Below are 13985 nucleotides of genomic sequence, written 5' to 3'. Positions count from 1 at the left end.
TACAGTTTTTATTTCTGCGACGTTTGCTCGCGAATTCCTCACGGTTCGATCAAAGGGCTCTGAGCTTGCGAATTTCATTCTCGTTAAACCGAAACGCTGAAAGTACGCGAAGGCTTGAACGGTATTGATCAAATTTGATGTTTCCGCATTGTGTTGAGGCGGATTTTGACACATTCCTTTTGAAAAATTACAGATGACAAGTTCATTTGCGACAAAGGTAGATCTTAGGTAAAGAATCTCAGGATAATACGATTACTCAGATTTGTAGCTGTATTTACGATCAAAAGAGCCCACAGGATTTTTGAAGCATGGAATTTCATTGTAAACTGGAAAAGCGTAATAAGTATTTCGCAATTTATGTTCAAGAATAACGATGCAATTACTTTTCGCTTTGGGCGTGTACTGCGCTTTCCGTTTTCATTCATCTCTGCTCTTGGAAAGGCTGCAAATTTGTTTAGTAGATACAGATGTGTTGCATTATATTTCTTTAGGACATTTTAGTGGATAAACTGAAAGTCGGTTAACCATTTTCAGTATAATCATAATGATAATTATTTGAACCCGCTCTGCTAGATCTATCTACTGATAACTTAATTCCATTTTAATTAACGTAGGCTATTACGACAACATTTATAATCCCTGTGACTCTTATTGCTGATCTTAACGGATACGGGGGCTCTAACTGTTAATTTGCACTAGAATACGTGTTCAACAGAGTGATACTATGTATACTAATCATGAGTCATGGTAAATGATGACCATTAGAAACTTGTCTAATTATATTTAAAAGTAGATTCTTTCTACATTTTTTCATAGAAAGTTGCCCCATGAAACAGGAAGTGAAAATTGTTTTATTTTGTAACCATTTGGTGATACTTTGTGGACAAACTCCCAAGATTTGAGCGTCCATATTAACGATATATGAAACTGAATGCAAGAACGAAGGTTGCATTCTAATGGTATCCGATTTGTGAGTCAGTATTACTGAAATGCGAAATTTACGATATAGCGCCATAACTTATTGGTAAGTTTCGATCGTGACCAAAGTTTGTATCTGAATTCTGCATTTTTATGCCAATTTTTTCGTCTACCCGCCCGATTTTTGTCCTCGTTTTTGTCCATTAATAATAATGCACATACATGAAACTTTAATATGGATTACAATCACGGGATAAAATAAGAGTAATGTATGATCTGCTGGTTAAATTGTGATCATGCTAATTTATAATAAAAACAAGTCAAACTGCAATACGTTAATATATTAAGATTTCTGGTACGTGTCTAAATTAATATAAAACGCAACTAGGCAGTTAAATCTCCTTTACGTAAGTATTCAACCTTAAATAGCGCTGGAGCATTCAATTCTCTTCAATAGTTTGCACTAATGCACTACGACGCTAGTTCAAATATACGAGGCAAACAACAACAAATGGTAATATGACGGAAAGCGTTAAAAGCAAAACTACAACGCGATAGAAAAATTGTTTTTAATTCTCTTATTTGTTTATTGTATTAGATGCGTTGTGCTCACGATTTTCAATCACAATGGATCCGCATGGACCCATTATGAACTTTCCTTTGATCGTTTCTTCGATCTGAAATTGAGGTTGACTTTCCGCTGTGCCCTACACGGACCGACTATAGAATGCCCGGCCAATTACTCCTTTCTTGCTTTCTTTCCCTGAAAATCTACGCCCGCAGTGTGAAGGTGATTTGATGTAGCTGATGGTTCGCTCTTGGCTCAGTTTATCTTTCCTCGCGAATGTACAACGACCGGCACAGATTCGGTACGGTGTAACGTCTATTCACAAAGCGGATTTCCCCGGTATTTTCACTCATATTTATAGGTATCTGACCTAGTAAACGCTTTATCTTACAACGGTGAATGGTTTAAATGCTTAACTCGGCGATATTATAAGGTTTTTGTCATTCAACGTACGGTTGCAACAGACGTCTTCAACTCGCTCTTGTCTCTCTTATTTTAATTGCAATTCCCGCTTTTAATAATAAATAATAAATAAATAAAAGTCAACTTGGGTTATGATGAGTAAATGATATCGTTAATTTCCTTAAAATGCTAAAACACACCTTATTCGCTCACACATAGCTATCGTTGAGTATCTATTTTTAGATTATGCAATTTTACACAACTGTAAAATATCTGTATATATGGAAGTTACCAATAACGTAACAATATACTACTCACCCTAATTTTACTGATTTACTAATTTTTACATTTAAAATCACAGACCATGTCAAAATTATGACAAGAAAGAGGAACTTTCAACTAAATATATCCTAGAAGCCCCCACTAAAAAATCTGCGAAAAATACAGGAGCTCCTGTTTCGGCTAATGAGAAACATTACAAAAAGGAAATTGGTGACGGTAGAGTGTAGAAGAGTAAAGTGAAGATCTCCTCCGTGTGGCATATATGGGTACGGCTATACGAAAGTAGAAGTCCTCGAGTTTCTACGGAATTCATCACTAGAACAGGATTACAGACACGGTGGTGTGAGAAAAAGGACCTGGTGATGAATGGTTTTTATTGTTTTTAAAAAGGCACCCGGAAATGTCTATTCGTAAAGGCAAAGCTCTGGGCCCACAACGAGTGCGAGTTGCCGATGCATTTTTGATAAAGCAGTGAAATGACAATTCACAAACTGTTAGAGAAAGAAAAAGAAAGAAGATATAACCGAAAACGACGCCAATCTGATTTATAATATTGTAACGGAAGTGGATTCGGTCATGATCCGAAAAAAATATTGCAGTGCTAGCCTGTGAATGGGCTGATAGCACAAAAATGACCCGATTTATAATTTTTGCTGGTAAATGTGTGGTTCTCCTGGGTGTGTCCCAATCCATATCCTGAAAGGGCTTACACAAGACAAGATAGAGGATGGATAGTGGGAAATTTCGTAAACATATTCGGCAAAAGGCAGATCCTTAATTAATTAAATTATTAATCCCGTGTGGCGCAGTTCGAATCCTGGTTCGGGATATTTGTAAACGTGTAGTGGGTTGGGTTAGTGGAGCAACCCTTGGCTGAAACGCAGCCCATTTAAAAATTAAGATCCAAAATTAAAGAAACGAATATTCAAAACAACCATCGGTTTCGTTATAAATGAAATTTGATTTACGACTTAATGGCGTACGGACTATAACATGTTCTACGTCAATTTCGGATAAATGTTAACACCTAAAGAATTTGCATATCTAGGATTATCGAAATCATTTTATTAAAGGATGATTAGCATTTGAACCGTTTTATTCGAATTTAATTTTAGTTCAATTGAAATACACCAAATCTCGGCTACTTAATTAAATTCCTCTATCCGCCCAGGGATTCGCCTCTTTATAAAATTATTTAAATTCTGGTTTGATTTTAGCATTCTAACGGTATCTTTTAAGTAGAACGAAAAATCGTTAATAAATATTAAAAATAATAAAGGTCCCAGAATGGAACCTTGTGGCACGCCTCTTTGAAGTTTAAAATTGGATGTATTTCCATCAACCCTTACACCTTGCATTCTATCGCTTAAATATGATCTCATCAATGATACACTGGAATATAGATGTATCAAATGTGTACAACTTCGATTTCTGATGTATGTAATATTTCGTGCACCACACTGCGAAATGTGAATATAAATGGCCATACGCATAACGAACATGAACGAAATGAATGGCCGCATCAGCAGTGATCATATTTGCAATAAATAAATGGTTCTCCTCAAAATGTTTCGAAACTTTCATGTTATGTTGCTAAATGTTCGCTATCACTGGTTTTTTAATTTCTTTTTCTACCAAGTGACGTAAAGACTCAATATGGCGTCTACAATAAATAAAAAATTAACACAATCAGAAAGTAATGAACCAATTACTAAGGGTTTGTTAAAATTTTATTTTGAAATCTTTGACAATAAATTAATGCTAGGGCATTTTCGAAAATAAATTTTTTTGGTATTTGGGTCAACTTAATCAGCATAAAAGTCTATTTAGGCGGCAATAAATTGTATCTCTTACGGTTTACAGGACCTCCATAGTGAAAATGAAAAAAAATTGTGGATGTTTAAATGGTACGAAATATCTCAAATAGATCACTCGCCCCTCGTTCGGGGTTTCGAACCTAAAATTGATTGTCGACATCAGCCGTAGTATTGAGTGCCGTAATTCATTTGGTTACATTTTTTTGCCACGACCGTGACCGTCTCTTCAAGGCGAAAATGTTAGTTTACAAACAAGTCAGTACACATACACACATTAAATAAGTCAATAATTCCCACATGGGCCAAGACCATGTAATCAAAGCAAAAATAAAAATTTAGCAAACATTACACCAAAAATGAACGCGATTTCAAACAAAAGGTTAACGGTATCAAACACATGAACCTGCATTGGGGTTAAATCGAGTCATTTTCAAAATCAAAAATTGAAACTGAGAAAAAATATAAAATGCGACATACAAAACACAAATACATTATAAAGGAGTGCCAAATTTACTACCTGCATTAAATAATGCAACAAACTTTTACAACCGATTCCTTTGAATTGGCGTAATTAAGTTGAAATATAAATTAAGTTTATTGCGTTGCAGTAAGGTAGAATGTTCAAAGGGTTTAATATTCCACGCTCCAAATATCGCAGTTCTCAACAAATTATATCTGCACGCAAACATTAACACTAATTATCAGGTAATTGACGGTTCATAAATTAGCGATTATAGTCTATTAGAGATTAGGAAATGAAAATAAATGCAATCCCAGATAATCCAACGCATCGACTTGTAATTAAAGAAGCGCTTAGTCGGCATTACAGTTAAATTCATAACGGTCGAATAAAAGGCGTTAAGATAAAATCTATTGCCCCATATATCTAAATAATTTTTTTTGGGAACCGCTTTCGCTTGTAAAGACGTGTGGGGACGCTTCGAGCTTCAAACGACGCAATTTCCTTGGATTCAGGATGATCTAATTAAATGTACGATGTTGGGTTTAGATTGAAATTTGAATAAGCTAAGGACATATTTTCGGCATTAGTTCTCTTAGTAAACATGTATCTCGTCAACTTTAATCTTTTATATGTAATTACAGCACGCGGTGACCGAATAAATTAAAATTTCAGTTACATAATTTTCATAAATACTTCCCTAACGTTTACAAAGGGCAATGGTGGTAATTACAGTTTTACTCTTTTATCTCTGTTAATATTCGTGCATAATAGAAAAAATTTTACAGAATTAATTTTAAAAAGCTTTGCAGCTTTCTCTTTTTAAAAGGCATTGCCTTCAAGCTATTCTGTAAAACTGAGTAATTCGCTTATCTGCTGTGTTTCCACATATTTGGGAGATACCCGGGGTGAGTTCGGTATACGGTTTGATATTACAATCGTTTCAATTAACTATACCCTCTGCACTAAGTCAATTGTTTCCCACTAATTGCATACAAAAGCGTTTACGTACGATGATTGAAATTATCGGGATACTTTCGAGATGTTGCCATTATCTACTGGTATATGCTGTAGGCAACTGATAAAAGGTTAATTTTTGTTCATTGGTTTCGATTTAAGATATATCTGCCCGAATTTATTTATTATGATAATACGGTTTTTTCTTGTTTCAGACTTCTCAAACGGGCGACACCTTGAAAAGAGGTAAGTGCAATTAAACTATTTGCCCGTACTTTGAACGGCGTCGCACTTTATGGAAGATTCGCCAAAAATAAAAGATCTTTCCAAATTTCGCAAGAATTATATATATTTTCGTAAATGCGTACAAATTATGTTTGGTTGATGGTCACTGTAATTTTTGGTTAAGAACCACACTGTCATATTTAAATTATCTGTCATTTCCTTTGCGGCGAACCTTTCACGCAAGCCTAAACACGCATTTTTGTTTTGCTCTGTCGTTTCTGGTTAATAATCCGTGTTGGTTTAATTGCACAAACTATTGAATATTGTTTCTGCCCATTTAACCAGTTGTGGTGTATTCTCGAAGTAGTTTTGAAATCGCCAAAATTTTTAGGGTAAATATGAATGTATTCCCCTTTATAAAACTATTACCATGAATATTGGGTTGATTTTTCATTGTGAATACTTCGATGAGAGACCGAATTGTAGTTTTGCGTTTAAGTAAGCAATTCTATCATAATTATGATAAAATCTATCTAATACAAACGGTTTCAATTTGCCCATAGATTGGTATCTTTAAGAAAAAAAAAACAAATGCAAATCCAAATTTTCTTGGCGAATTCCTAACATCAACCAATTGTAATTTACAAAAAATTTTCTTAAAGGTAAGAAACTAATTTTACCTAAATAAATATCACTGTACCTTATATGAAAATGCCCTTCGACAGACATAGCACTGACGTCCTTTCGAGACAGTACTTAGAAAATTGAGTAATAGTAGCTACAACTACATATAAGTCCAAAAAACACGTTTAATTAATTTCCGTTTTCACTCATAAATAGAAACTCTTGGTAAAAGTTGCGGAAAAATTCTCGTTTAAACAAGGATGCCGGAAGTAACACTGGATTCCGGATCAACGTTGTATTTTGCTCTATGAGGTCGTCACATTGCTGACGCCAGAGCGAATGTCTTCCTGGAGACCGGTGTTGTTATTTTTTTTGTAGAAAACCGAATTTTCAAAGTATCCTCCGGATTAATCCCTACCTATTTTCTTTATAATTCATTATCGCCCTTTTAAAATGGCACCATTCATTAAATGAATCATTTAAGATATGGATATAGTTTTTATAACTACTTGTCACTAATACCATTCTTTTGTTTAGGTTAAATTTTGTTTAGCATCAAGAGGTGTGTAAATACAGGGTGATTCCTATAGTACCTGCCACCGTTTGGGAGCGTGTAGGTGGTGCGTAGGGGAGTATTTTGATATAGGACACTTGGGGTCGGAAATCTAAAATAAGGGTGCCAGCGCCAAATTTACCTTCTGGAATTTCGCGCCTGTAGGTAGGCAACCCAACCGGCCGGCGGTGCACACGGAGCGATCTCAGGCGGCGATGTGTGGCTGACACTTGATCAGAATTTTGTTAAAACCCACGAAATCCCGTCTGCAACGACGCGTATCAAGTGAATAAACACTATGGCAATAGTATAATAATAGTTGGCTAGATGTAGGAAGTGCATTGAGAACAACGGTGGCCACGTTGAATACTTGTAAACGTTATTGCTTTTGACTGTCGTTTTCCCTCCTTCCCTCCCATGTCGCTTCCTCGCGCTAACTCGCTCTGCATCGCTCCGAGCGAAACGTCGGTCGGTTGGGTTGCCTACATACAGGCGTGAAATTCCAGAAGATAAATTTGGTTCTGGCGCCCTTATTTTAGATTTCCGACCCCAAGTGACCTATATCAAAATACTCCCCTAGGCACCCCCTATACGCTCCCAAACGGTGGCAGGTACTATAGGAATCACCCTGTATATTCAAAAAATTTAATTTATATGAGTATTTATGTGAGAGTGACCAAACCGGAGCATCAGGTTTTAATTTTTAGATTATAAGTGGAGATAAAGAGCCAACATTCTGCAAGTTAAGAGTCAATGAAAATGTATTGATTACTGAGCCTGCCGTGGTATTAATTATTATAATTAAATGAATTATAATTTTTGTATTGCTGTCTGTCTGTCCGTCTATCTGTCCATCTGTCTGTCCGTGTGCATGATAACTTTGTGTAGAAACATCCAATTGCTTTGCAAATTGATACGCATGTTCTTCGGGATATATGAAAGGTCGCTATTGTTTTTTGGCTACGTAGACTAACGGGCCAAAAAGTTACCGCCCAAAAACTACCCAAACCTCCAAAAAGGGTTTCTCTTATAACTCTTGTTACAAAGAACATAATGAATGTCCAGTTTTCTGTGTTAGTAAATATTTCTTAAACTTCAGGCAACTCTGCCGATGCAAAAAATATTGCGCATTACAACTTTTATATATGCGCAATCCCAATTTTATTATTTGTTACGATATTTAATGGAAATTTTGTATGTAGGCACCTCGAATAAAAGGAAAACTGATACCGATAAAAAAATTTGTTTTGCGCATGCACAAACTAATGCGGATTCAAAAGTTCGTTTTACAAGCCATGGTGATCTGGTGGGACCGAATCAACCCCTTAAGGTGTATTGTAAAAATGATGTATGTGTGAAGATCTCGAGGATCGTTCGGTATTCAGTTGTATCGGATTTTTTCAGTATAAAAAATTAATTGTTACAGTAAAGTTGTTACCAGTGCCGTAGAGAATAAAATTTATTTTCTACAAAAGGGGTGTAACTGTAGTTAGTCCGTTACAGGCTCGCATTTCTTTTTCCTTAAACTTTGCCCTTTTTTAGCGCATTTCCACAAAAATAAAAAAAAAATGCGCTATTGTGGCCACTTTGTCCGTCCGTCCGTCCGTCCGCTCGTTTTGCGACGCTACTAGTTCTTTATCTTGAGAGCTATTGTTCTACTTTTTTCGCTATTTGGTTCGTTATGGTGTCGAGTCTTGTACCAAGGAAGGAATTTTTTCTGTACCGCTTACAAAAAAGTTATTGTAAAAAAAACAAAAAACCGTTTTTTACATGTTCCATAATTTTACACTTTTGCCGTTTATTAACGATCCTAGATATCGTTTATAATTTTGCATTGCTATCTGTCGTCTACCTATTGGTCTGTCCGTCTGTTCCTTTGTCTGTCTGTCCATCTATCTGTCCGTGTGAACGATAACTTTGTTTAGAAATGTTCGATCGCTTTTACATCTCCGTGAGTTATGAACTGAATTGCATGAAATTCAATATGGGCATAGATTTAGCCATATAATACGCAATGCCAAAAGTTGAATCGAATCGATTCAAAATTCACAGTGCCTTTTTCGCATCTCGACCATTTATAAACCGAATTGCAAACTTTTTACTTATAAAAGTATTTGAATGAAATTTGATACATAGGCACTTGGAATAAAGGAAAATCAAACGCCAATTTCAAAATTTGGTTTTGCGCATGCGCAGTGCCAACTTTTTTATCTATGGAAGCATTTAAGTGAAATTTGATACTTAGGCGCTTGGAACAAAGGAAAATCTAACATTAGTTTTAAAATTTAGGTTTGCGCATGCGCAGTTTCAACTTTCTTATTTAGAAAAGCATTGAAATGAAATTCTTCTCATAAACTGAAATTGAAGTAGCACGTCAAAAATGGATTGCCCATGTGCAAACGCTATCTTTCATATTTGTGGCCGGATTTTTACGATTTTAACAGAAGTTGCATCTTACAAATGGGAAATGAATGCAAGTGGAAATGCGCTTTATGTAAATCGTTTACGATTACTTTTTAACTTGTTCTTGGTTGTTGACATGCAGTACCTGTGTTCACTATGTAAGCAGAATTTAAAATTTTAAATTATAGACTCAATTTTCTCATGTAACTCCTTAAAACAATTCTATGGGGAAGGTTTTGAGCAATTAACACGACTTTTAAATTCAAGAAAGAGATATACGAACACTTAATAGCACAGAAATGAGGTTTCACATACGGATCTCCAGCAGTTGTTATACTACTTAAAGAAAGAAATTCCCACAGAAAGAAGATACACTGGAGTAATGTCTCAGAATGAATGTGAGTGGTATACTGGATGTGACATAGCCACTACCACAGCGTAGAACCCACGATGTCGAAACGAAGTCAAGGAATCGCTAACTTGATCGACGCAGGTCAGAGGCTCCACTAGTCTCAAGCTTCCGGTCATTGACTCTAGTTTTTTTTCTATAGGATAAAAGGGATAAATGGAAAGCGGTATGAAATGAACTGGAAAGTGGATGAATTGGTTTAAAGTTCAGGTTGTTATAGTAGAGGAGTCCAATAGAGGTATTTGAGATTTATCCGATAGCGTCAGATTAAAGTAAGGTGGGTTGACTACGTGTTGAAAAGTGTGCATTTCAATAATCTCACGCTTTGAGTGACATAAGGGAGTGGGAAGGTGACAAACTTGCAAAAAGAAACGTTACCTTGACATTCTCGAGCGCGTTAGATTTTACCAACTGTACATCTTTATACTGCTGCTCAATAGAGGGCGCTTTTAAGTATACCTAAAATATGTGTTACCCATAAAATGCTTATGGCAATCTGTTGTATGTTCTGTGGTGGTAAGAACGAGAAGTGAAAGTGTTATTGCCAATGTAGTTAATGTTAAGGCAGCGTTAACATGCTCTATAAATAGAATAACGTTCACATTGTAAGCTTACAACTATAGTCTGGGGTGTCTCATGTTGGTAAATGGGGAAATGTTGTTTAGCTATCTGCAAACAGAAGAATAAGGCTAGAAGACCACGCTCACCAACTGACCAAACTGGATTAATTTTAACGACAAACTAATGGCATATAAATTCGATTGCTATAGATATTGTAGGTGAGGTAAGGATGGAAAATGTACGCGACCAAATCGAATTAAATGCAAATGGTATTAGATTCCACCCTCTCTCTAATTAAGTTGAATTGAAAAGAACGCTATTAACTTATTACGTAGATGCATTTGATAAACCAAGGAAAATGATTATACCAAAGGTATAGCTACTATCGCTTACGTTTCCAAAGAAAATTATCCTTTGAGCATCGTTCATTACACGTTATACGTAGTAGGTATTCATTATACGTCGTTGATATTAAATGTGTACCTGCTTAATCATTAAAGGAGCGTGCATATTCTGCTTGCAAGCTTTTCATTAGGTACAGCATTGGTAAGCAAACAAATAAGATCGTCGTTTCCTGGACTATCGTGCTTGCTGGTATACGTTCCAGCTGAATACAAACAACTAGAAACTATCAATTCTACTTCTGCTTTACTACACATTGATAATAATGTATACAATTTTGAAGGAACAAGATAAGAAATAATGGCGGGTAATACAGAAAATAGTTTGGAGCATTGCCAAGTGTAAAGGCACTGCCATTCTACTAACTAAGTCTGCAGCTTATCGCTTTCAACCGTTTTCACATGACATCTGTGCAAGGGTATCTCTGGAAGGCATGTCGCTGAAGTAAACGTATTTAAAGTGCATCTGGCAATTTTCTCTCGAACGAACAAATTGTAATGTTTCCGCAAGTAAGCTTTTAATCCAAATACAAATTACACCTATATACCTTCGCAGATTGATCTAGTTTTTGTTTGTACACCTCAAATGATTCGGTCCTTCTATTAGAACTGCTTCTGAATTGGGGGAGTTTGGACTTCTTCGGCCATCTTATACGTACGCTGACCAGTGACCACTCGTCCTTAAACATCGTTTCAGGTGCTTCGTTTTAATTTTCTTTCTGAGAGCTGAATCCTTGTTTATTCCAGTTTCTCTTGCGCCGAATGTTCCGTTAAAATTGTACAAAGTCATCGTATTTTATAATTGAATACGCGCACCATAAACGTATCAATAGCAACTCCGGAACTGATCAGAAATTATTAATAGCTGATCAAACAACAGCGCTTTCTACTGTGAGTGAGGACGTAATTTATATGAGTTTAACGAATCCGGGGGTTCTACTTAAAACCGATGCTACCTGTTTGATGTTAGGGTGGATTGTCTTCTGTCGTTTATTTCAAATCAATTATCAACTAAAAAAGCGTTGCAAATGTTATTAAAGGTTGGCAACGTTTACAGTTGAAAATCTGCTTGAAATGAGTTAGGAACGTAGGTATACATTAATGCTGTAAGCATTATTTATTCATGAACAATTTACTACCCTTTATCCCTTTGCTTTTTGTTCTACCTGTATCAGAACATAAAGGTACAGTAATAATACCTTCATTTCAATTTGACATTTAGACAACTAAATGTAACGGCGCAGTTACATTCACAAAGGCCGAAGACTTCGCTTACATAAAATAAAATGCTACCTGTACGGTACTGGCCAAAAATTTTAATATTAGGACAATTTTTATTTGACGTATGGCAAATTCCAGGTACATTTTCCTGTTTAAAATATATACACTTCTGAATGGTAAATAAAATTTAAATCCAAACAAACGAATTGTATCACAGAAATTTAAATTTTCCAATCAATGAAACCAAATAACCTAAAATCCCTTGCTTGGATTGGATTCTTATCAATAAACGCAATACAAATCTGTTTCATGCAAGTAATTTTCACGAGTCGATTCCTTTAGGAATATTAAAATTACTTCAAACAACATTCCTTATGCAAATTCCTAAAAATACCGACCACAAATAAAATTTTAAAATAATATTCTCTTCTGGTAACAAGGTGATCTTATCTATCCTTGGAAAATGCCGCTTCCTTTGTAAATATGAAAACAGATCGCTGCGATGGTATAGTTAAACTGTTCACCACCCTAATGGCAACGTTATCTTTGTGACGAATGCAAAGGTTTGGCGGAGGAAAGGTTCGTATGAATCGCGAATCCAAGCCAACCGGCTTCAATTTCGCGAAAGTAACAATGGAAATCGAGATTAAGCACAGGAATAAAATGGCAATGTTTTACTTGCTTTTAAAAGACTTCTTTGTTTATCACAATGAGTTTTAGTGCGAGTTTATCTGATCCGATTTCTATTTGACGAGCGGTTCTGCGGTTCGAAAATGTTCCTTCGCGTAAATTTTACCAATGGTAAATAAAAGCTTTGCTACGAATTAGGAAAAAGCTCTCGCCCCAACGCAAAACCAAGCTTGCAGGTAAATGGCACTTGTCACAAATCTTCTCTTAACTTCTCTTAATCACTTTGGGCCCATTGTGGATTGGGTACTGCTTAATTTCGAATGAGACATATGTGCTGGATGGGTTTACTTCGGTGTTGGCTTCCATATGGAGTTATCATACCTATTCAGTCTGGTCACATAATCATGGAAGGACCTTTCACGTTCTTCTTTAATTCTTGACTTTAATAATTATTGGAGTGTGTCTCGATTTAATCTTGCAAAACGCGTGTTCTTTGCAATCTTGTTCTTGTCCTTCTTTTGAATGTTACTAATTTTTTTATCTTCGCTGGAATGTGGTTGGTTGATGGTTGTAATTCAGGTGTATGATGTTTTGCCGCCTGGGTGAGCATTTCTATCATACTATTATCTACTAAAGCTGCATTGATTTTGGTTGGATTTTTGAAACTTACAGTTAGACTTAGCATTGACTCTATTTCGGTGCGAGGTCTGGGATTTTGTGATAGTCTGTTTAGCCGATTCTCTACCTTTTGTTGTGGTTAAACGAGCTCCCCACAGTGTATTTGTAGCGCATTTTTTAAGAATCAAAAAAAGTGCTTTTGTTTGCGTTTTGTCCGTCCGTCCGTACCCACTTCTACCTTTTGAACTACTTCTAGGGGAATGGTCCTAGAGTCCTGGAATTTGCAGTAGGCAGCCTATACCTTGAAGGTGTGCCAAACGACCATCAAATTTCGCTGTCTAAAAGGGACTCCCTCCCCACGAATTATTTCCTGAGATGCTGTTTTTGAAAGTACGTGCTTAACTTTTACATACGACAACCAATTGGTCTCAGAATTTTGGTCTCATCGAAATAAATTGGTTTGTACAAACTATAACTTTCCCGTGCGACTCTTTTTCAAGATCAGTGGGCCTGAGGGGCCTGAGGGAGGCGAGGGGGGAGGGTTAAAAATTAATGTTATCTCAACCGTTTTCCACCAACTATTGTCCTTCTTTCTGTACTCTTATCAAAGTAACGGGGGGAGGGGGAAGGGGGGAGTGGATCTAGTTTTATCGTTGAGTGAAGGAATCGAGATCACTCGACGGTTTGATCCTTCATGGTACTCTAATGAAAGGTCTCAACAAAAGGAATTAATTTCTACCAACCATAGCCCTCCTCCTCGACCTCTTATCGTGATCGGGTATATTCCTTTATACCTCAAGAACGGATTGTCGGAAGAGGGTACTCACAAAGGGCGATTGAGACGTCTACAAGAAATATATCCATTGGTCATGTCAAAACAAAATCTATTTCGGTTAAAAAAATGCGCTTTATCTGCACAACAGTTGTGCACAATTT

The 13985-nt window shown here is 36.2% G+C and overlaps 1 long non-coding RNA gene across 1 annotated transcript in view; it reads left to right on the top strand.

The window, feature by feature from the left end:
* Nucleotides 1–13985, top strand: part of LOC116177518 — a 116435-nt gene that overhangs the window by 60710 nt on the left and 41740 nt on the right. Inside the window, exon 2 of the long non-coding RNA XR_004146689.1 lies at nt 5620–5650. This is a non-coding gene — a long non-coding RNA (uncharacterized LOC116177518). The remainder of the gene's footprint in view (nt 1–5619; nt 5651–13985) is intronic.

The sequence above is a fragment of the Photinus pyralis genome, unplaced genomic scaffold, assembly GCF_008802855.1.
Source record: "Photinus pyralis isolate 1611_PpyrPB1 unplaced genomic scaffold, Ppyr1.3 Ppyr1.4_LG7, whole genome shotgun sequence".
NCBI lineage: Eukaryota > Metazoa > Arthropoda > Insecta > Coleoptera > Lampyridae > Photinus > Photinus pyralis.
This window is presented reverse-complemented; position numbering and strand designations above follow the sequence as displayed.